Source organism: Amblyomma mixtum, unplaced genomic scaffold (assembly GCF_055824585.1).
Source record: "Amblyomma mixtum isolate Tamu unplaced genomic scaffold, ASM5582458v1 scaffold_21, whole genome shotgun sequence".
In the NCBI taxonomy this organism is placed as follows: domain Eukaryota; kingdom Metazoa; phylum Arthropoda; class Arachnida; order Ixodida; family Ixodidae; genus Amblyomma; species Amblyomma mixtum.
The window spans coordinates 187119-207118 of NW_028317718.1; the positions used below are offsets into that span (position 1 = coordinate 187119).

Genomic DNA, 20000 nt, shown 5'->3' on the forward strand with positions numbered 1-20000 from the left:
TCGGACTTTGCCGTTCGGGCGCGTCTGGCCCGGTAGACGGGGTCGCTTTATTCGGACTTTGCCGTTCGGGCGCGTCTGCCCCGGTAGACGGGGTTGCCTCTTTCGGACTTTGCCGTTCCGGCGCGTCTGCCCCGGTAGACGGGGTCGCTTTATTCGGACTTTGCCGTTCGGGCGCGTCTGCCCCGGTAGACGGGGTCGCTTTATTCGGACTTTGCCGTTCGGGCGCGTCTGGCCCGGTAGACGGGGTCGCTTTATTCGGACTTTGCCGTTCGGGCGCGTCTGCCCCGGTAGACGGGGTTGCCTCTTTCGGACTTTGCCGTTCCGGCGCGTCTGCCCCGGTAGACGGGGTCGCCTCTTTCGGACTTTGCCGTTCGGGCGCGTCTGCCCCGGTAGACGGGGTCGCCTCTTTCGGACTTTGCCGTTCGGGCGCGTCTGGCCCGGTAGACGGGGTCGCTTTATTCGGACTTTGCCGTTCGGGCGCGTCTGCCCCGGTAGACGGGGTCGCTTTATTCGGACTTTGCCGTTCGGGCGCGTCTGCCCCGGTAGACGGGGTTGCCTCTTTCGGACTTTGCCGTTCCGGCGCGTCTGCCCCGGTAGACGGGGTCGCTTTATTCGGACTTTGCCGTTCGGGCGCGTCTGCCCCGGTAGACGGGGTCGCTTTATTCGGACTTTGCCGTTCGGGCGCGTCTGCCCCGGTAGACGGGGTCGCCTCTTTCGGACTTTGCCGTTCGGGCGCGTCTGCCCCGGTAGACGGGGTCGCCTCTTTCGGACTTTGCCGTTCGGGCGCGTCTGGCCCGGTAGACGGGGTCGCTTTATTCGGACTTTGCCGTTCGGGCGCGTCTGCCCCGGTAGACGGGGTTGCCTCTTTCGGACTTTGCCGTTCCGGCGCGTCTGCCCCGGTAGACGGGGTTGCCTCTTTCGGACTTTGCCGTTCCGGCGCGTCTGCCCCGGTAGACGGGGTCGCTTTATTCGGACTTTGCCGTTCGGGCGCGTCTGCCCCGGTAGACGGGGTCGCTTTATTCGGACTTTGCCGTTCGGGCGCGTCTGCCCCGGTAGACGGGGTCGCCTCTTTCGGACTTTGCCGTTCGGGCGCGTCTGCCCCGGTAGACGGGGTCGCCTCTTTCGGACTTTGCCGTTCGGGCGCGTCTGGCCCGGTAGACGGGGTCGCTTTATTCGGACTTTGCCGTTCGGGCGCGTCTGCCCCGGTAGACGGGGTTGCCTCTTTCGGACTTTGCCGTTCCGGCGCGTCTGCCCCGGTAGACGGGGTCGCTTTATTCGGACTTTGCCGTTCGGGCGCGTCTGCCCCGGTAGACGGGGTCGCTTTATTCGGACTTTGCCGTTCGGGCGCGTCTGGCCCGGTAGACGGGGTCGCTTTATTCGGACTTTGCCGTTCGGGCGCGTCTGCCCCGGTAGACGGGGTTGCCTCTTTCGGACTTTGCCGTTCCGGCGCGTCTGCCCCGGTAGACGGGGTCGCTTTATTCGGACTTTGCCGTTCGGGCGCGTCTGCCCCGGTAGACGGGGTCGCTTTATTCGGACTTTGCCGTTCGGGCGCGTCTGCCCCGGTAGACGGGGTCGCCTCTTTCGGACTTTGCCGTTCGGGCGCGTCTGCCCCGGTAGACGGGGTCGCCTCTTTCGGACTTTGCCGTTCGGGCGCGTCTGCCCCGGTAGACGGGGTTGCCTCTTTCGGACTTTGCCGTTCCGGCGCGTCTGCCCCGGTAGACGGGGTCGCTTTATTCGGACTTTGCCGTTCGGGCGCGTCTGCCCCGGTAGACGGGGTCGCTTTATTCGGACTTTGCCGTTCGGGCGCGTCTGCCCCGGTAGACGGGGTCGCCTCTTTCGGACTTTGCCGTTCGGGCGCGTCTGCCCCGGTAGACGGGGTCGCCTCTTTCGGACTTTGCCGTTCGGGCGCGTCTGGCCCGGTAGACGGGGTCGCTTTATTCGGACTTTGCCGTTCGGGCGCGTCTGCCCCGGTAGACGGGGTTGCCTCTTTCGGACTTTGCCGTTCCGGCGCGTCTGCCCCGGTAGACGGGGTCGCTTTATTCGGACTTTGCCGTTCGGGCGCGTCTGCCCCGGTAGACGGGGTCGCTTTATTCGGACTTTGCCGTTCGGGCGCGTCTGGCCCGGTAGACGGGGTCGCTTTATTCGGACTTTGCCGTTCGGGCGCGTCTGCCCCGGTAGACGGGGTTGCCTCTTTCGGACTTTGCCGTTCCGGCGCGTCTGCCCCGGTAGACGGGGTCGCCTCTTTCGGACTTTGCCGTTCGGGCGCGTCTGCCCCGGTAGACGGGGTCGCCTCTTTCGGACTTTGCCGTTCGGGCGCGTCTGGCCCGGTAGACGGGGTCGCTTTATTCGGACTTTGCCGTTCGGGCGCGTCTGCCCCGGTAGACGGGGTCGCTTTATTCGGACTTTGCCGTTCGGGCGCGTCTGCCCCGGTAGACGGGGTTGCCTCTTTCGGACTTTGCCGTTCCGGCGCGTCTGCCCCGGTAGACGGGGTCGCTTTATTCGGACTTTGCCGTTCGGGCGCGTCTGCCCCGGTAGACGGGGTCGCTTTATTCGGACTTTGCCGTTCGGGCGCGTCTGCCCCGGTAGACGGGGTCGCCTCTTTCGGACTTTGCCGTTCGGGCGCGTCTGCCCCGGTAGACGGGGTCGCCTCTTTCGGACTTTGCCGTTCGGGCGCGTCTGGCCCGGTAGACGGGGTCGCTTTATTCGGACTTTGCCGTTCGGGCGCGTCTGCCCCGGTAGACGGGGTTGCCTCTTTCGGACTTTGCCGTTCGGGCGCGTCTGCCCCGGTAGACGGGGTTGCCTCTTTCGGACTTTGCCGTTCCGGCGCGTCTGCCCCGGTAGACGGGGTCGCTTTATTCGGACTTTGCCGTTCGGGCGCGTCTGCCCCGGTAGACGGGGTCGCTTTATTCGGACTTTGCCGTTCGGGCGCGTCTGCCCCGGTAGACGGGGTCGCCTCTTTCGGACTTTGCCGTTCGGGCGCGTCTGCCCCGGTAGACGGGGTCGCCTCTTTCGGACTTTGCCGTTCGGGCGCGTCTGGCCCGGTAGACGGGGTCGCTTTATTCGGACTTTGCCGTTCGGGCGCGTCTGCCCCGGTAGACGGGGTTGCCTCTTTCGGACTTTGCCGTTCCGGCGCGTCTGCCCCGGTAGACGGGGTCGCTTTATTCGGACTTTGCCGTTCGGGCGCGTCTGCCCCGGTAGACGGGGTCGCTTTATTCGGACTTTGCCGTTCGGGCGCGTCTGGCCCGGTAGACGGGGTCGCTTTATTCGGACTTTGCCGTTCGGGCGCGTCTGCCCCGGTAGACGGGGTTGCCTCTTTCGGACTTTGCCGTTCCGGCGCGTCTGCCCCGGTAGACGGGGTCGCTTTATTCGGACTTTGCCGTTCGGGCGCGTCTGCCCCGGTAGACGGGGTCGCTTTATTCGGACTTTGCCGTTCGGGCGCGTCTGCCCCGGTAGACGGGGTCGCTTTATTCGGACTTTGCCGTTCGGGCGCGTCTGCCCCGGTAGACGGGGTCGCCTCTTTCGGACTTTGCCGTTCGGGCGCGTCTGCCCCGGTAGACGGGGTCGCCTCTTTCGGACTTTGCCGTTCGGGCGCGTCTGCCCCGGTAGACGGGGTCGCTTTATTCGGACTTTGCCGTTCGGGCGCGTTCGCCCCGGCCGACGCGGGACGAAAGTCGTTTGCGACTTTGCCTTCCCTGTGTAGGGCGTTCAAAGGCGAATCTTTTGTTACCAATCTCGTCACTTTGCTGCCAGTCTGGGCCGAGATACGTGCGATTGAACGGTATCGCCTAGGCAGACGCGGTACGGGGTTTTCGAATTTTTAAAGGTCCTTTTCTTTGGCGGAGCACGACGAATTTTACAGCGCCGCGTCGGCCGCGCTGCGGCGCATCTTTTTCGATCATCACATTGCGGTCGGAGCAGCGGGCGATTAACCGCTCGCGACAGGGAGACTTTGACCATTTCAAACTTTTCACGGCCGGCCCCTATGTCTCAAGCCTACGAATTTGAAGTCAGTGTGCAGGCGAATCTTTTGCCACCGGTCCCGTCGTTTTCCTGCCATTCTCGCTCGAGATAGGGGCGATTCAACAGTCTCGCCTAGGCAGACGCGGTCCCGCCTAGGCAGACGCGGTTCCCTCCCCGGCGAACGCGGTAAATGGTCTTCGAGTTTTTAGAGGCACTTTTACCTGGCGGAACGCGACGAAATTTACGCCACGCGTCGGCCGCGCCGGCGCGCATCTTGTGCAGTCATCCCCGACCCGCTGCTTCCAATGTAGCCGGAGCAGCGGGTGATTGACCAGTCTCGCAAGGGGCCGCCTTTTCGAATTCTCGCGGCCGTCGCCTTGAGCGCAGCCGCTCAGTTTTTAGTTGCGCGCGTTGGGCTGAGAAGGGCGAACATTTTGAGACCTCTCCCGTCCCTTTCGCGCAACGCAAGGCAGAGTTACGCTCGTTTGAAGCTCGCCTAGGCAGACGCGGTCCCGCCTAGGCAGACGCGGTTGCCTCCCCGGCGGACGCGGTGAACGGTCTTCGAACTTTTAAGGGCACTTTTAACTGGCGGAACGCGACGAAATTTACGCCACGTGTCGGCCGCACCGCGACGCATCTTGTGCAGTCATCGCCGACTCGCTGCTTCCAATGCAGCCGGAGCAGCGGGCGATTGACCAGGCTCGCAAGGGGCCGCCTTTTGTAATCTTCGCGGCCGTTCCCGTGGGCGAATCCGCTCCATTTTTAGATCCGCGTGTGGGGCTGAGAAAGGCGAACATTTTGAGACCTTTCTCGTCCCTTTCGCGCAACGCGAGTGAGAGTTACGCTCGTTTGAAGCTCGCCTAGGCAGACGCGGTCCCGCCTAGGCAGACGCGGTAAATGGTCTTCGAATTTTTAAAGGCACTTTGAACTGGCGGAGCGCGACGAAATTTACGCCACGGTTCGGCCGCGCCGGCGCGCATCTTGTGCAGTTATCGCGGACTCGCTGCTTGCACTGTAGCCGGAGCAGCAGGTGATTGACCAGGCTCGCAAGGGGCCGCCTTTTCTAGTCTTCGCGGCGGTTCCCGTGGGCGCAGCCGCTCAATTTCTAGTTCCGCGCGTTGGGCTGAGAGAGGCGAACATTTTGAGACCTTTCCCGTCCCTTTCGCGCAACGCAAGTGAGAGTTACGCTCGTTTGAAGCTCGCCTAGGCAGACGCGGTCCCGCCTAGGCAGACGCGGTTGCCTCCCCGGCGGACGCGGTAAACGGTCTTCGAGTTTTTAAAGGCACTTTGAACTGGCGGAGCGCGACCAAATTTACGCCACGGTTCGGCCGCGCAGGCGCGCATCTTGTGCAGTTATCGCGGACTCGCTGCTTGCACTGTAGCCGGAGCAGCAGGTGATTGACCAGGCTCGCAAGGGGCCGCCTTTTCTAATCTTCGCGGCGGTTCCCGTGGGCGCAGCCGCTCAATTTTTAGTTCCGCGTGTGGGGCTGAGAAAGGCGAACATTTTGAGACCTTTCCCGTCCCTTTCGCGCAACGCAAGTGAGAGTTACGCTCGTTTGAAGCTCGCCTAGGCAGACGCGGTCCCGCCTAGGCAGACGCGGTAAATGGTCTTCGAATTTTTAAAGGCACTTTGAACTGGCGGAACGCGACGAAATTTACGCCACGGTTCGGCCGCGCAGGCGCGCATCTTGTGCAGTTATCGCGGACTCGCTGCTTGCACTGTAGCCGGAGCAGCAGGTGATTGACCAGGCTCGCAAGGGGCCGCCTTTTCTAATCTTCGCGGCCGTTCCCGTGGGCGAATCCGCTCCATTTTTAGATCCGCGTGTGGGGCCGAGAAAGGCGAACATTTTGAGACCTTTCCCGTCCCTTTCGCGCAACGCAAGTGAGAGTTACGCTCGTTTGAAGCTCGCCTAGGCAGACGCGGTCCCGCCTAGGCAGACGCGGTAAATGGTCTTCGAATTTTTAAAGGCACTTTGAACTGGCGGAGCGCGGCGAAATTTACGCCACGGTTCGGCCGCGCCGGCGCGCATCTTGTGCAGTTATCGCGGACTCGCTGCTTGCACTGTAGCCGGAGCAGCACGTGATTGACCAGGCTCGCAAGGGGCCGCCTTTTCTAATCTTCGCGGCCGTTCCCGTGGGCGAATCCGCTCCATTTTTAGATCCGCGTGTGGGGCCGAGAAAGGCGAACATTTTGAGACCTTTCCCGTCCCTTTCGCGCAACGCAAGTGAGAGTTACGCTCGTTTGAAGCTCGCCTAGGCAGACGCGGTCCCGCCTAGGCAGACGCGGTAAATGGTCTTCGAATTTTTAAAGGCACTTTGAACTGGCGGAGCGCGACGAAATTTACGCCACGGTTCGGCCGCGCCGGCGCGCATCTTGTGCAGTTATCGCGGACTCGCTGCTTGCACTGTAGCCGGAGCAGCACGTGATTGACCAGGCTCGCAAGGGGCCGCCTTTTCTAATCTTCGCGGCCGTTCCCGTGGGCGAATCCGCTCCATTTTTAGATCCGCGTGTGGGGCCGAGAAAGGCGAACATTTTGAGACCTTTCCCGTCCCTTTCGCGCAACGCAAGTGAGAGTTACGCTCGTTTGAAGCTCGCCTAGGCAGACGCGGTCCCGCCTAGGCAGACGCGGTTGCCTCCCCGGCGGACGCGGTAAATGGTCTTCGAATTTTTAAAGGCACTTTGAACTGGCGGAGCGCGACGAAATTTACGCCACGGTTCGGCCGCGCCGGCGCGCATCTTGTGCAGTTATCGCGGACTCGCTGCTTGCACTGTAGCCGGAGCAGCAGGTGATTGACCAGGCTCGCAAGGGGCCGCCTTTTCTAATCTTCGCGGCCGTTCCCGTGGGCGAATCCGCTCCATTTTTAGATCCGCGTGTGGGGCTGAGAAAGGCGAACATTTTGAGGCCTTTCCCGTCCCTTTCGCGCAACGCAAGTGAGAGTTACGCTCGTTTGAAGCTCGCCTAGGCAGACGCGGTCCCGCCTAGGCAGACGCGGTTGCCTCCCCGGCGGACGCGGTAAATGGTCTTCGAGTTTTTAAAGGCACTTTGAACTGGCGGAGCGCGACCAAATTTACGCCACGGTTCGGCCGCGCCGGCGCGCATCTTGTGCTGTCATCGCGGACTCGCTGCTTGCACTGTAGCCGGAGCAGCGGGTGATTGACCAGGCTCGCAAGGGGCCGCCTTTTCTAATCTTCGCGGCCGCTGCCGTGGGCGAATCCGCTCCATTTTTAGTTCCGCGCGTTGGGCTGAGAAAGGCGAACATTTTGAGACCTTTCTCGTCCCTTTCGCGCAACGCAAGTGAGAGTTACGCTCGTTTGAAGCTCGCCTAGGCAGACGCGGTCCCGCCTAGGCAGACGCGGTTGCCTCCCCGGCGGACGCGGTAAACGGTCTTCGAATTTTTAAAGGCACTTTGAACTGGCGGAGCGCGACGAAATTTACGCCACGGTTCGGCCGCGCCGGCGCGCATCTTGTGCAGTCATCGCCGACTCGCTGCTTCCACTGCAGCCGGAGCAGCGGGCGATTGACCAGGCTCGCAAGGGGCCGCCTTTTCTAATCTTCGCGGCTGTTCCCGTGGGCGCAGCCGCTCAATTTTTAGTTCCGCGTGTTGGGCTGAGAGAGGCGAATATTTTGAGACCTTTCCCGTCCCTTTCGCGCAACGCAAGTGAGAGTTACGCTCGTTTGAAGCTCGCCTAGGCAGACGCGGTCCCGCCTAGGCAGACGCGGTTGCCTCCCCGGCGGACGCGGTAAACGGTCTTCGAGTTTTTAAAGGCACTTTGAACTGGCGGAGCGCGACCAAATTTACGCCACGGTTCGGCCGCGCCGGCGCGCATCTTGTGCAGTCATCGCCGACCCGCTGCTTGCACTGTAGCCGGAGCAGCGGGCGATTGAGCAGTCTCGCAAGGGGCCGCCTTTTCTAATCTTCGCGGCCGTTCCCGTGGGCGAATCCGCTCCATTTTTAGATCCGCGTGTGGGGCTGAGAAAGGCGAACATTTTGAGACCTTTCCCGTCCCTTTCGCCCAACGCAAGTGAGAGTTACGCTCGTTTGAAGCTCGCCTAGGCAGACGCGGTTGCCTCCCCGGCGGACGCGGTAAATGGTCTTCGAGTTTTTAAAGGCACTTTGAACTGGCGGAGCGCGACCAAATTTACGCCACGGTTCGGCCGCGCCGGCGCGCATCTTGTGCTGTCATCGCGGACTCGCTGCTTGCACTGTAGCCGGAGCAGCGGGCGATTGACCAGTATCGCAAGGGGCCGCCTTTTCTAATCTTCGCGGCCGTTCCCGTGGGCGAATCCGCTCCATTTTTAGTTCCGCGCGTTGGGCTGAGAAAGGCGAACATTTTGAGACCTTTCCCGTCCGTTTCGCGCAACGCAAGTGAGAGTTACGCTCGTTTGAAGCTCGCCTAGGCAGACGCGGTCCCGCCTAGGCAGACGCGGTTGCCTCCCCGGCGGACGCGGTAAACGGTCTTCGAATTTTTAAAGGCACTTTGAACTGGCGGAGCGCGACGAAATTTACGCCACGGTTCGGCCGCGCCGGCGCGCATCTTGTGCAGTCATCGCCGACCCGCTGCGTCCACTGCAGCCGGAGCAGCGGGCGATTGACCAGTATCGCAAGGGGCCGCCTTTTCGAATTCTCGCGGCCGTTGCCTTGAGCGCAGCCGCTCAATTTCTAGTTGCGCGCGTTGGGCTGAGAAAGGCGAACATTTTGAGACCTTTCCCGTCCGTTTCGCGCAACGCAAGTGAGAGTTGCGCTCGTTTGAAGCTCGCCTAGGCAGACGCGGTCCCGCCTAGGCAGACGCGGTAAATTGTCTTCGAATTTTTAAAGGCACTTTGAACTGGCGGAGCGCGACGAAATTTACGCCACGGTTCGGCCGCGCCGGCGCGCATCTTGTGCAGTTATCGCGGACTCGCTGCTTGCACTGTAGCCGGAGCAGCAGGTGATTGACCAGGCTCGCAAGGGGCCGCCTTTTCTAATCTTCGCGGCCGTTCCCGTGGACGAATCCGCTCCATTTTTAGATCCGCGTGTGGGGCTGAGAAAGGCGAGCATTTTGAGACCTTTCTCGTCCCTTTCGCGCAACGCAAGTGAGAGTTACGCTCGTTTGAAGCTCGCCTAGGCAGACGCGGTCCCGCCTAGGCAGACGCGGTTGCCTCCCCGGCGGACGCGGTAAACGGTTTTCGAATATTTAAAGGCACTTTCACCTGGCGGAACGAGACGAAATTTACGCCACGTGTCGGCCGCGCTGCCGCCCATCTTGTGCAGTCATCCCCGACCCGCTGCTTCCAATGTAGCCGGAGCAGCGGGTGATTGACCAGTCTCGCAAGGGGCCGCCTTTTCGAATTCTCGCGGCCGTCGCCTTGAGCGCAGCCGCTCAGTTTTTAGTTGCGCGCGTTGGGCTGAGAAGGGCGAACATTTTGAGACCTCTCCCGTCCCTTTCGCGCAACGCAAGGCAGAGTTACGCTCGTTTGAAGCTCGCCTAGGCAGACGCGGTCCCGCCTAGGCAGACGCGGTTGCCTCCCCGGCGGACGCGGTGAATGGTCTTCGAACTTTTAAGGGCACTTTTAACTGGCGGAACGCGACGAAATTTACGCCACGTGTCGGCCGCACCGCGACGCATCTTGTGCAGTCATCGCCGACTCGCTGCTTCCAATGCAGCCGGAGCAGCGGGCGATTGACCAGGCTCGCAAGGGGCCGCCTTTTGTAATCTTCGCGGCCGTTCCCGTGGGCGAATCCGCTCCATTTTTAGATCCGCGTGTGGGGCTGAGAAAGGCGAACATTTTGAGACCTTTCTCGTCCCTTTCGCGCAACGCGAGTGAGAGTTACGCTCGTTTGAAGCTCGCCTAGGCAGACGCGGTCCCGCCTAGGCAGACGCGGTAAATGGTCTTCGAATTTTTAAAGGCACTTTGAACTGGCGGAGCGCGACGAAATTTACGCCACGGTTCGGCCGCGCCGGCGCGCATCTTGTGCAGTTATCGCGGACTCGCTGCTTGCACTGTAGCCGGAGCAGCAGGTGATTGACCAGGCTCGCAAGGGGCCGCCTTTTCTAGTCTTCGCGGCGGTTCCCGTGGGCGCAGCCGCTCAATTTCTAGTTCCGCGCGTTGGGCTGAGAGAGGCGAACATTTTGAGACCTTTCCCGTCCCTTTCGCGCAACGCAAGTGAGAGTTACGCTCGTTTGAAGCTCGCCTAGGCAGACGCGGTCCCGCCTAGGCAGACGCGGTTGCCTCCCCGGCGGACGCGGTAAACGGTCTTCGAGTTTTTAAAGGCACTTTGAACTGGCGGAGCGCGACCAAATTTACGCCACGGTTCGGCCGCGCAGGCGCGCATCTTGTGCAGTTATCGCGGACTCGCTGCTTGCACTGTAGCCGGAGCAGCAGGTGATTGACCAGGCTCGCAAGGGGCCGCCTTTTCTAATCGTCGCGGCGGTTCCCGTGGGCGCAGCCGCTCAATTTTTAGTTCCGCGTGTGGGGCTGAGAAAGGCGAACATTTTGAGACCTTTCCCGTCCCTTTCGCGCAACGCAAGTGAGAGTTACGCTCGTTTGAAGCTCGCCTAGGCAGACGCGGTCCCGCCTAGGCAGACGCGGTAAATGGTCTTCGAATTTTTAAAGGCACTTTGAACTGGCGGAACGCGACGAAATTTACGCCACGGTTCGGCCGCGCAGGCGCGCATCTTGTGCAGTTATCGCGGACTCGCTGCTTGCACTGTAGCCGGAGCAGCAGGTGATTGACCAGGCTCGCAAGGGGCCGCCTTTTCTAATCTTCGCGGCCGTTCCCGTGGGCGAATCCGCTCCATTTTTAGATCCGCGTGTGGGGCCGAGAAAGGCGAACATTTTGAGACCTTTCCCGTCCCTTTCGCGCAACGCAAGTGAGAGTTACGCTCGTTTGAAGCTCGCCTAGGCAGACGCGGTCCCGCCTAGGCAGACGCGGTAAATGGTCTTCGAATTTTTAAAGGCACTTTGAACTGGCGGAGCGCGACGAAATTTACGCCACGGTTCGGCCGCGCCGGCGCGCATCTTGTGCAGTTATCGCGGACTCGCTGCTTGCACTGTAGCCGGAGCAGCACGTGATTGACCAGGCTCGCAAGGGGCCGCCTTTTCTAATCTTCGCGGCCGTTCCCGTGGGCGAATCCGCTCCATTTTTAGATCCGCGTGTGGGGCCGAGAAAGGCGAACATTTTGAGACCTTTCCCGTCCCTTTCGCGCAACGCAAGTGAGAGTTACGCTCGTTTGAAGCTCGCCTAGGCAGACGCGGTCCCGCCTAGGCAGACGCGGTAAATGGTCTTCGAATTTTTAAAGGCACTTTGAACTGGCGGAGCGCGACGAAATTTACGCCACGGTTCGGCCGCGCCGGCGCGCATCTTGTGCAGTTATCGCGGACTCGCTGCTTGCACTGTAGCCGGAGCAGCACGTGATTGACCAGGCTCGCAAGGGGCCGCCTTTTCTAATCTTCGCGGCCGTTCCCGTGGGCGAATCCGCTCCATTTTTAGATCCGCGTGTGGGGCCGAGAAAGGCGAACATTTTGAGGCCTTTCCCGTCCCTTTCGCGCAACGCAAGTGAGAGTTACGCTCGTTTGAAGCTCGCCTAGGCAGACGCGGTCCCGCCTAGGCAGACGCGGTTGCCTCCCCGGCGGACGCGGTAAATGGTCTTCGAATTTTTAAAGGCACTTTGAACTGGCGGAGCGCGACGAAATTTACGCCACGGTTCGGCCGCGCCGGCGCGCATCTTGTGCAGTTATCGCGGACTCGCTGCTTGCACTGTAGCCGGAGCAGCAGGTGATTGACCAGGCTCGCAAGGGGCCGCCTTTTCTAATCTTCGCGGCCGTTCCCGTGGGCGAATCCGCTCCATTTTTAGATCCGCGTGTGGGGCTGAGAAAGGCGAACATTTTGAGGCCTTTCCCGTCCCTTTCGCGCAACGCAAGTGAGAGTTACGCTCGTTTGAAGCTCGCCTAGGCAGACGCGGTCCCGCCTAGGCAGACGCGGTTGCCTCCCCGGCGGACGCGGTAAATGGTCTTCGAGTTTTTAAAGGCACTTTGAACTGGCGGAGCGCGACCAAATTTACGCCACGGTTCGGCCGCGCCGGCGCGCATCTTGTGCTGTCATCGCGGACTCGCTGCTTGCACTGTAGCCGGAGCAGCGGGTGATTGACCAGGCTCGCAAGGGGCCGCCTTTTCTAATCTTCGCGGCCGCTGCCGTGGGCGAATCCGCTCCATTTTTAGTTCCGCGCGTTGGGCTGAGAAAGGCGAACATTTTGAGACCTTTCTCGTCCCTTTCGCGCAACGCAAGTGAGAGTTACGCTCGTTTGAAGCTCGCCTAGGCAGACGCGGTCCCGCCTAGGCAGACGCGGTTGCCTCCCCGGCGGACGCGGTAAACGGTCTTCGAATTTTTAAAGGCACTTTGAACTGGCGGAGCGCGACGAAATTTACGCCACGGTTCGGCCGCGCCGGCGCGCATCTTGTGCAGTCATCGCCGACTCGCTGCTTCCACTGCAGCCGGAGCAGCGGGCGATTGACCAGGCTCGCAAGGGGCCGCCTTTTCTAATCTTCGCGGCTGTTCCCGTGGGCGCAGCCGCTCAATTTTTAGTTCCGCGTGTTGGGCTGAGAGAGGCGAATATTTTGAGACCTTTCCCGTCCCTTTCGCGCAACGCAAGTGAGAGTTACGCTCGTTTGAAGCTCGCCTAGGCAGACGCGGTCCCGCCTAGGCAGACGCGGTTGCCTCCCCGGCGGACGCGGTAAACGGTCTTCGAGTTTTTAAAGGCACTTTGAACTGGCGGAGCGCGACCAAATTTACGCCACGGTTCGGCCGCGCCGGCGCGCATCTTGTGCAGTCATCGCCGACCCGCTGCTTGCACTGTAGCCGGAGCAGCGGGCGATTGAGCAGTCTCGCAAGGGGCCGCCTTTTCTAATCTTCGCGGCCGTTCCCGTGGGCGAATCCGCTCCATTTTTAGATCCGCGTGTGGGGCTGAGAAAGGCGAACATTTTGAGACCTTTCCCGTCCCTTTCGCCCAACGCAAGTGAGAGTTACGCTCGTTTGAAGCTCGCCTAGGCAGACGCGGTTGCCTCCCCGGCGGACGCGGTAAATGGTCTTCGAGTTTTTAAAGGCACTTTGAACTGGCGGAGCGCGACCAAATTTACGCCACGGTTCGGCCGCGCCGGCGCGCATCTTGTGCTGTCATCGCGGACTCGCTGCTTGCACTGTAGCCGGAGCAGCGGGCGATTGACCAGTATCGCAAGGGGCCGCCTTTTCTAATCTTCGCGGCCGTTCCCGTGGGCGAATCCGCTCCATTTTTAGTTCCGCGCGTTGGGCTGAGAAAGGCGAACATTTTGAGACCTTTCCCGTCCGTTTCGCGCAACGCAAGTGAGAGTTACGCTCGTTTGAAGCTCGCCTAGGCAGACGCGGTCCCGCCTAGGCAGACGCGGTTGCCTCCCCGGCGGACGCGGTAAACGGTCTTCGAATTTTTAAAGGCACTTTGAACTGGCGGAGCGCGACGAAATTTACGCCACGGTTCGGCCGCGCCGGCGCGCATCTTGTGCAGTCATCGCCGACCCGCTGCGTCCACTGCAGCCGGAGCAGCGGGCGATTGACCAGTATCGCAAGGGGCCGCCTTTTCGAATTCTCGCGGCCGTTGCCTTGAGCGCAGCCGCTCAATTTCTAGTTGCGCGCGTTGGGCTGAGAAAGGCGAACATTTTGAGACCTTTCCCGTCCGTTTCGCGCAACGCAAGTGAGAGTTGCGCTCGTTTGAAGCTCGCCTAGGCAGACGCGGTCCCGCCTAGGCAGACGCGGTAAATTGTCTTCGAATTTTTAAAGGCACTTTGAACTGGCGGAGCGCGACGAAATTTACGCCACGGTTCGGCCGCGCCGGCGCGCATCTTGTGCAGTTATCGCGGACTCGCTGCTTGCACTGTAGCCGGAGCAGCAGGTGATTGACCAGGCTCGCAAGGGGCCGCCTTTTCTAATCTTCGCGGCCGTTCCCGTGGACGAATCCGCTCCATTTTTAGATCCGCGTGTGGGGCTGAGAAAGGCGAGCATTTTGAGACCTTTCTCGTCCCTTTCGCGCAACGCAAGTGAGAGTTACGCTCGTTTGAAGCTCGCCTAGGCAGACGCGGTCCCGCCTAGGCAGACGCGGTTGCCTCCCCGGCGGACGCGGTAAACGGTTTTCGAATATTTAAAGGCACTTTCACCTGGCGGAACGAGACGAAATTTACGCCACGTGTCGGCCGCGCTGCCGCCCATCTTGTGCAGTCCTCCTCGACCCGCTGCTTCCACTGTAGCCGGAGCAGCGGGTGATTGACCAGGTTCGCAAGGGGCCGCCTTTTCGAATGTTCACGGCCGTTCCCGTGGGCGCAGCCGCTCAATTTTTAGTTCCGCGTGTGGGGCTGAGAAAGGCGAATATTTTGAGACCTTTCCCGTCCCTTTCGCGCAACGGAAGGCAGAGTTACGTTCGTTTGAAGCCCGCTCCGGTAGACGCGCTTATGACCCGCGGGGGTCTGGGTACTTATCGCTGCATATATAAGGGGGCATACCGCCTAGGCAGACGCGAAACAGTAAAGCGTCCGCTTTGTCAGCAAAGTCCGAAACGGACCTCTCGACGCCCGGGAGGTGAATTCGGGCTTTAGGCGGCCTCGGCAGATGTGATTTTCATGAGTTTGTGCATTATTTATGCGAGTTTTGCGGCGAACGCGCCTCGAGTACGGCGGCTCGCCCGACGGCTATGTCCACGAGTACGGCTCGTGCGGGGCGCCGCGGAAGCGCGGTTGTGCGATGCCGCAGCAAAGCGCGCACGATTTGAGTGGCTTTTGCGGCGAACGCTCCTCGAGTACGGCGGTTCGCCCGATGACAATGTCCACGAGTACGGCTCGTGCGGGGCGCCGCGGAAGTGCTTTTTTGCGATGCCGCAGCAAAGCGCGCTCGATTTGAGGGGCTCTTGCCGCCAACGCGCCTCGAGTACGGCGGTTGGCCCGATGACAATGTCCACGAGTACGGCTCGTGCGGGGCGCCGGGGAAGCGCTTTTGTGCGATGCCGCAGGAAAGCGCGCACGTTTTGAGCGGCTCTTGCGGCGAACGCGCCTCGAGTACGGCGGTTCGCCCGACGGCTATGTCCACGAGTACGGCTCGTGCGGGGCGCCGGGGCAGCGCTTTCGTGCGATGCCGCAGGAAAGCGTGCACGATTTGAGCGGCTCTTGCGGCGAACGCGCCTCGAGTACGGCGGTTCGCCCGATGACCATGTCCACGAGTACGGCTCGTGCGGGGCGCCGGGGCAGCGCTTTCGTGCGATGCCGCAGGAAAGCGCGCACGATTTGAGCGGCTCTTGCGGCGAACGCGCCTCGAGTACGGCGGTTCGCCCGATGACCATGTCCACGAGTACGGCTCGTGCGGGGCGCCGGGGCAGCGCTTTCGTGCGATGCCGCAGGAAAGCGCGCACGATTTGAGCGGCTCTTGCGGCGAACGCGCCTCGAGTACGGCGCTTCGCCCGACGGCTATGTCCACGAGTACGGCTCGTGCGGGGCGCCGGGGATGCGCTTTTGTGCGATGCCGCAGCAAAGCGCGCACGATTTGTGGGGGTCTTGCCGCCAACGCGCCTCGAGTACGGCGGTTCGCCCGATGACAATGTCCACGAGTACGGCTCGTGCGGGGCGCCGGGGCAGCGCTTTCGTGCGATGCCGCAGGAAAGCGCGCACGATTTGAGCGGCTCTTGCGGCGAACGCGCCTCGAGTACGGCGGTTCGCCCGACGGCTATGTCCACGAGTACGGCTCGTGCGGGGCGCCGCGGAAGCGCGGCGTTGTGATGCCGCGGCAAAGCGCGCACGATTTGTGCGGCCCTTGCGGCGAAAGTGGCACGAGTACGGCGATTTACTCACCCACGGAGGTCTGGGTACTTATCGCTGCTATTATATGGGGGTCCCAGTGGAGCAGTCGGCGGCGCGCGCCCGCGTGTGCGCGCCGTGACCGGGTCTGATATGCGGCCTCGTGCCCAGCGTGTCCCCGTCCCTCGGACCCCACGGCATTCGTCTGCAGCCTCATCCGCGTCTGCGATAGGGGCTGGTTGTCGGACGACGCTGTTTCCACGTTTTACGAGGTGTGTTCCGTGCTACCCGGACTCGATTCCGTGCGAGCGCGCCGAAGACGCGGGCGTGTCCCGTCGTCTGGCGGCTTGGCCGTCTCGGCTACGCAGCAAGCGCCGTCCAGTTGCCTAATGCTGCGGCCCTAGAGGCCGATGTGCGCACTGGTGGGCGCGTTACAAATGCTTTGCCTAAAGGCACACGTGCTCTCTTGCCGCGTGGCGATTGCCGTACCTACGGGTCGGATGCCGCAGCGAGCTCGAACGATGCACGGGCAGCGCAAGCTGCCGCGAAAAAGATGCGTCGCGCGCTGGGGGTTTATGGCGGCCCTATCGGCGGCGACGAGGCACCCTTCTGGGGCGAAAAGGGAATGCCTATGCATCATACCTGGTTGATCCTGCCAGTAATCATATGCTTGTCTCAAAGATTAAGCCATGCATGTCTAAGTACATGCCGAAATAAGGCGAAACCGCGAATGGCTCATTAAATCAGTTATGGTTCCTTAGATCGTTTCTTTCTACTTGGACAACTGTGGCAATTCTAGAGCTAATACATGCATTGAGCCTGAAGGCCTTTGGCTGACGGGCGCTTTTATTAGACCAAGACCCATCGGGCTCTGCCCGTACTCTGTGGTGACTCTGGATAACTTTGTGCTGATCGCATGGCCATGAGCCGGCGACGTTTCTTTCAAGTGTCTGCCTTATCAACTTTCGATGGTAGGTTACTTGCCTACCATGGTTGTTACGGGTAACGGAGAATCAGGGTTCGATTCCGGAGAGGGAGCCTGAGAAACGGCTACCACATCCAAGGAAGGCAGCAGGCGCGCAAATTACCCACTCCCGGCACGGGGAGGTAGTGACGAAAAATAACAATACGGGACTCTTTTGAGGCCCCGTAATTGAAATGAGTACACTCTAAATCCTTTAACGAGGATCAATTGGAGGGCAAGTCTGGTGCCAGCAGCCGCGGTAATTCCAGCTCCAATAGCGTATACTAAAGCTGCTGCGGTTAAAAAGCTCGTAGTTGGATCTCAGTTCCAGACGAGTAGTGCATCTACCCGATGCGACGGCTCGGACTGAACATCATGCCGGTCCTCTCTTGGTGCCCTTCATTGGTGCGTCTCGAGGTGGCCTGCGCTTTTACTTTGAAAAAATTAGAGTGCTCAACGCAGGCGAGTCGCCTGAATAAACTTGCATGGAATAATAGAACAAGACCCCGTTTCTGTTCTGTTGGTTTTTGGAATACGGGGTAATGATTAAGAGGGACAGACGGGGGCATTCGTATTGCGGCGCTAGAGGTGAAATTCTTGGACCGTCGCAAGACGAACTACTGCGAAAGCATTTGCCAAGAATGTTTTCTTTGATCAAGAACGAAAGTCAGAGGTTCGAAGGCGATCAGATACCGCCCTAGTTCTGACCATAAACGATGCCAACCAGCGATCCGCCTGAGTTACTCAAATGACTCGGCGGGCAGCTTCCGGGAAACCAAAGTATTTGGGTTCCGGGGGAAGTATGGTTGCAAAGCTGAAACTTAAAGGAATTGACGGAAGGGCACCACCAGGAGTGGAGCCTGCGGCTTAATTTGACTCAACACGGGAAAACTTACCCGGCCCGGACACTGGGAGGATTGACAGATTGAGAGCTCTTTCTTGATTCGGTGGATGGTGGTGCATGGCCGTTCTTAGTTGGTGGAGCGATTTGTCTGGTTAATTCCGATAACGAACGAGACTCTAGCCTATTAAATAGGTGCGGGGTTCCCAGCACCTTACAACCTTCTTAGAGGGACAAGCGGCTCCTAGCCGCACGAAACAGAGCAATAACAGGTCTGTGATGCCCTTAGATGTCCGGGGCCGCACGCGCGCTACACTGAAGGAAGCAGCGTGTCTTTATCCCTGTCTGAAAAGACTGGGTAACCCGTGGAACTTCTTTCGTGATTGGGATAGGGGCTTGCAATTGTTCCCCTTGAACGAGGAATTCCCAGTAAGCGCGAGTCATAAGCTCGCGTTGATTACGTCCCTGCCCTTTGTACACACCGCCCGTCGCTACTACCGATTGAATGATTTAGTGAGGTCTTCGGACCGATGTCCGGCGCGGCCTTTCGGTTGCGCCGGTCTGTTGGAAAGATGACCAAACTTGATCATTTAGAGGAAGTAAAAGTCGTAACAAGGTTTCCGTAGGTGAACCTGCGGAAGGATCATTACCGGATTGTGCTTGTCACACCCGGCGCCGCCCCCACTTATAAGCGGGGGAAGGCCTCAACCGCGGAGTTGCGAGATTCTGAAGCCGCTTCTCTGCACAAACTGTTGCGCCCAGCGGAGCTCCGTCACCAAGGGAAAGTCGGACGGGCTGTATCCGCAGGTTTGAACGGCGTAACGCACCACTCATGGTGGGCTTTCGGTTGTCGACAACCGTCGAAGAGGCGCAAACAGAGCCGGTAGGCAGGCCGAGGGAAAGGCCTGCCCGCTGCCAAGGGAACGGCGGCGGCTGCTGCGAAGTACGAAAGGAAACGCTGCTCGCTGGCTTTGTCGTGTTGCGACCACGAGTCGGTAGGCGGGCCGAGGGAAAGGCCTGCCCGCTGCCAAGGGAACGGCGGCGGCTGCTGCGAAGTACGAAAGGAAACGCTGCTCGCTGGCTTTGTCGTGTTGCGACCACGAGTCGGTAGGCGGGCCGAGGGAAAGGCCTGCCCGCTGCCAAGGGAACGGCGGCGGCTGCTGCGAAGTACGAAAGGAAACGCTGCTCGCTGGCTTTGTCGTGTTGCGACCACGAGTCGGTAGGCGGGCCGAGGGAAAGGCCTGCCCGCTGCCAAGGGAACGGCGGCGGCTGCTGCGAAGTACGAGAGGAACCGCGGCTCGCTGGCTTTGTCGTGTTGCGACCACCAGTCGGTAGGCGGGCCGAGGGAAAGGCCTGCCCGCTGCCAAGGGAACGGCGGCGGCTGCTGCGAAGTACGAGAGGAACCGCGGCTCGCTGGCTGGGAAACTGCGCTTCTGCGCGACGCGCACGCGGCGGGACGCGCGCGGCCCAGGGAACGGCCGCGCGCGAAAGGTCTCGCACTGCGGGCGCGGAGTCTGACGCCGCGCCGACGGCGCGAAAGGAGGCACCGGGACCGAAAAGGACGAGGGATTATAATCCCGCACTTTGAACGCATTCGCGGCAGCCGGGTTCTCTTGCTGCTTCGTCCTTCCCAGCCTTCGAGTAGTCTGTCGGTGCGCTACCGAAACGCCGTCCATGGCACTGTGGCCGGTGGGCTCCTATTGCGGGAGTAGACTGATGAACGTCCGCTTTGCGGCTTGTTCCAAGTACGCGCTGCGTAGCCACGGCTAGGCGGTGCCTGTCTCCTTGCGAAGCAATGATGTGGCGAAATGGTCGAGTAGGGAGCAGCACGATGGCGCACCCGGGGGCGACCGGACCGGGGGGCGTTGGGAAAACCCCCTCCCCTACAAAAGGGTGCAGCAGCGGTAGGCGGTGATGACTCGCCTTGAAAGATGTGAACAGCAGTTGAGTGTGAACAGCAACAAAAAAAACCGCTGCTGGAGTCCGGGGGTAGCGTCGCTGCAGATCGCAGAAAGGTGCGTGAGGACGGTGGCACAGAGCTCCAAGAATGTATATTTCTAGCAAACGCCGGTGCTTCGAGGTGTTCTGCGGTCAGGCCCGTGCGGGCGGAGCGGGCGTGCCCAAGAAGGCACAAGAAGACCCACCTCTGATGAAGACCGGAATTGGAGCGTCACGCGTCGGCTCAGCACTTCTGCCTTAGTGGTTGCCAAATGCCTCGTCATCCTATTAGTGACGCGCAAGCCATTATCGCACAAAAGCTTCGAGAGACTTTGCTCGCTTTGGCTTTGAGGCACGCGCAGCATGCCGAACGGACGGCTGCGAGGCGCGAAAGACGTCGGTCGAAACTGCGACTGGAGACCAGGGGAAAAGCCCGGTGCCTAAAACCCTGGTTGTACTGTACGGATTTGAACAAACCAAACGCACGACTCTAAGCGGTGGATCACTCGGT

General features: G+C 60.8%; 2 non-coding genes across 2 annotated transcripts in view; both read left to right on the forward strand.

The window, feature by feature from the left end:
• Nucleotides 1–16385: 16385 nt before the first annotated feature.
• On the forward strand, nt 16386–18200 carry LOC149324604 (small subunit ribosomal RNA). Its single transcript, XR_016286715.1, has one exon. It is a non-coding gene; the product is annotated as a small subunit ribosomal RNA (ribosomal RNA).
• Nucleotides 18201–19975: 1775 nt separating this feature from the next.
• Nucleotides 19976–20000, forward strand: part of LOC149324605 (5.8S ribosomal RNA) — a 153-nt gene continuing 128 nt past the window's right edge. The window contains exon 1 of the ribosomal RNA XR_016286753.1: nt 19976–20000. This exon is cut by the window's right edge and continues 128 nt beyond it. This is a non-coding gene — a ribosomal RNA (5.8S ribosomal RNA).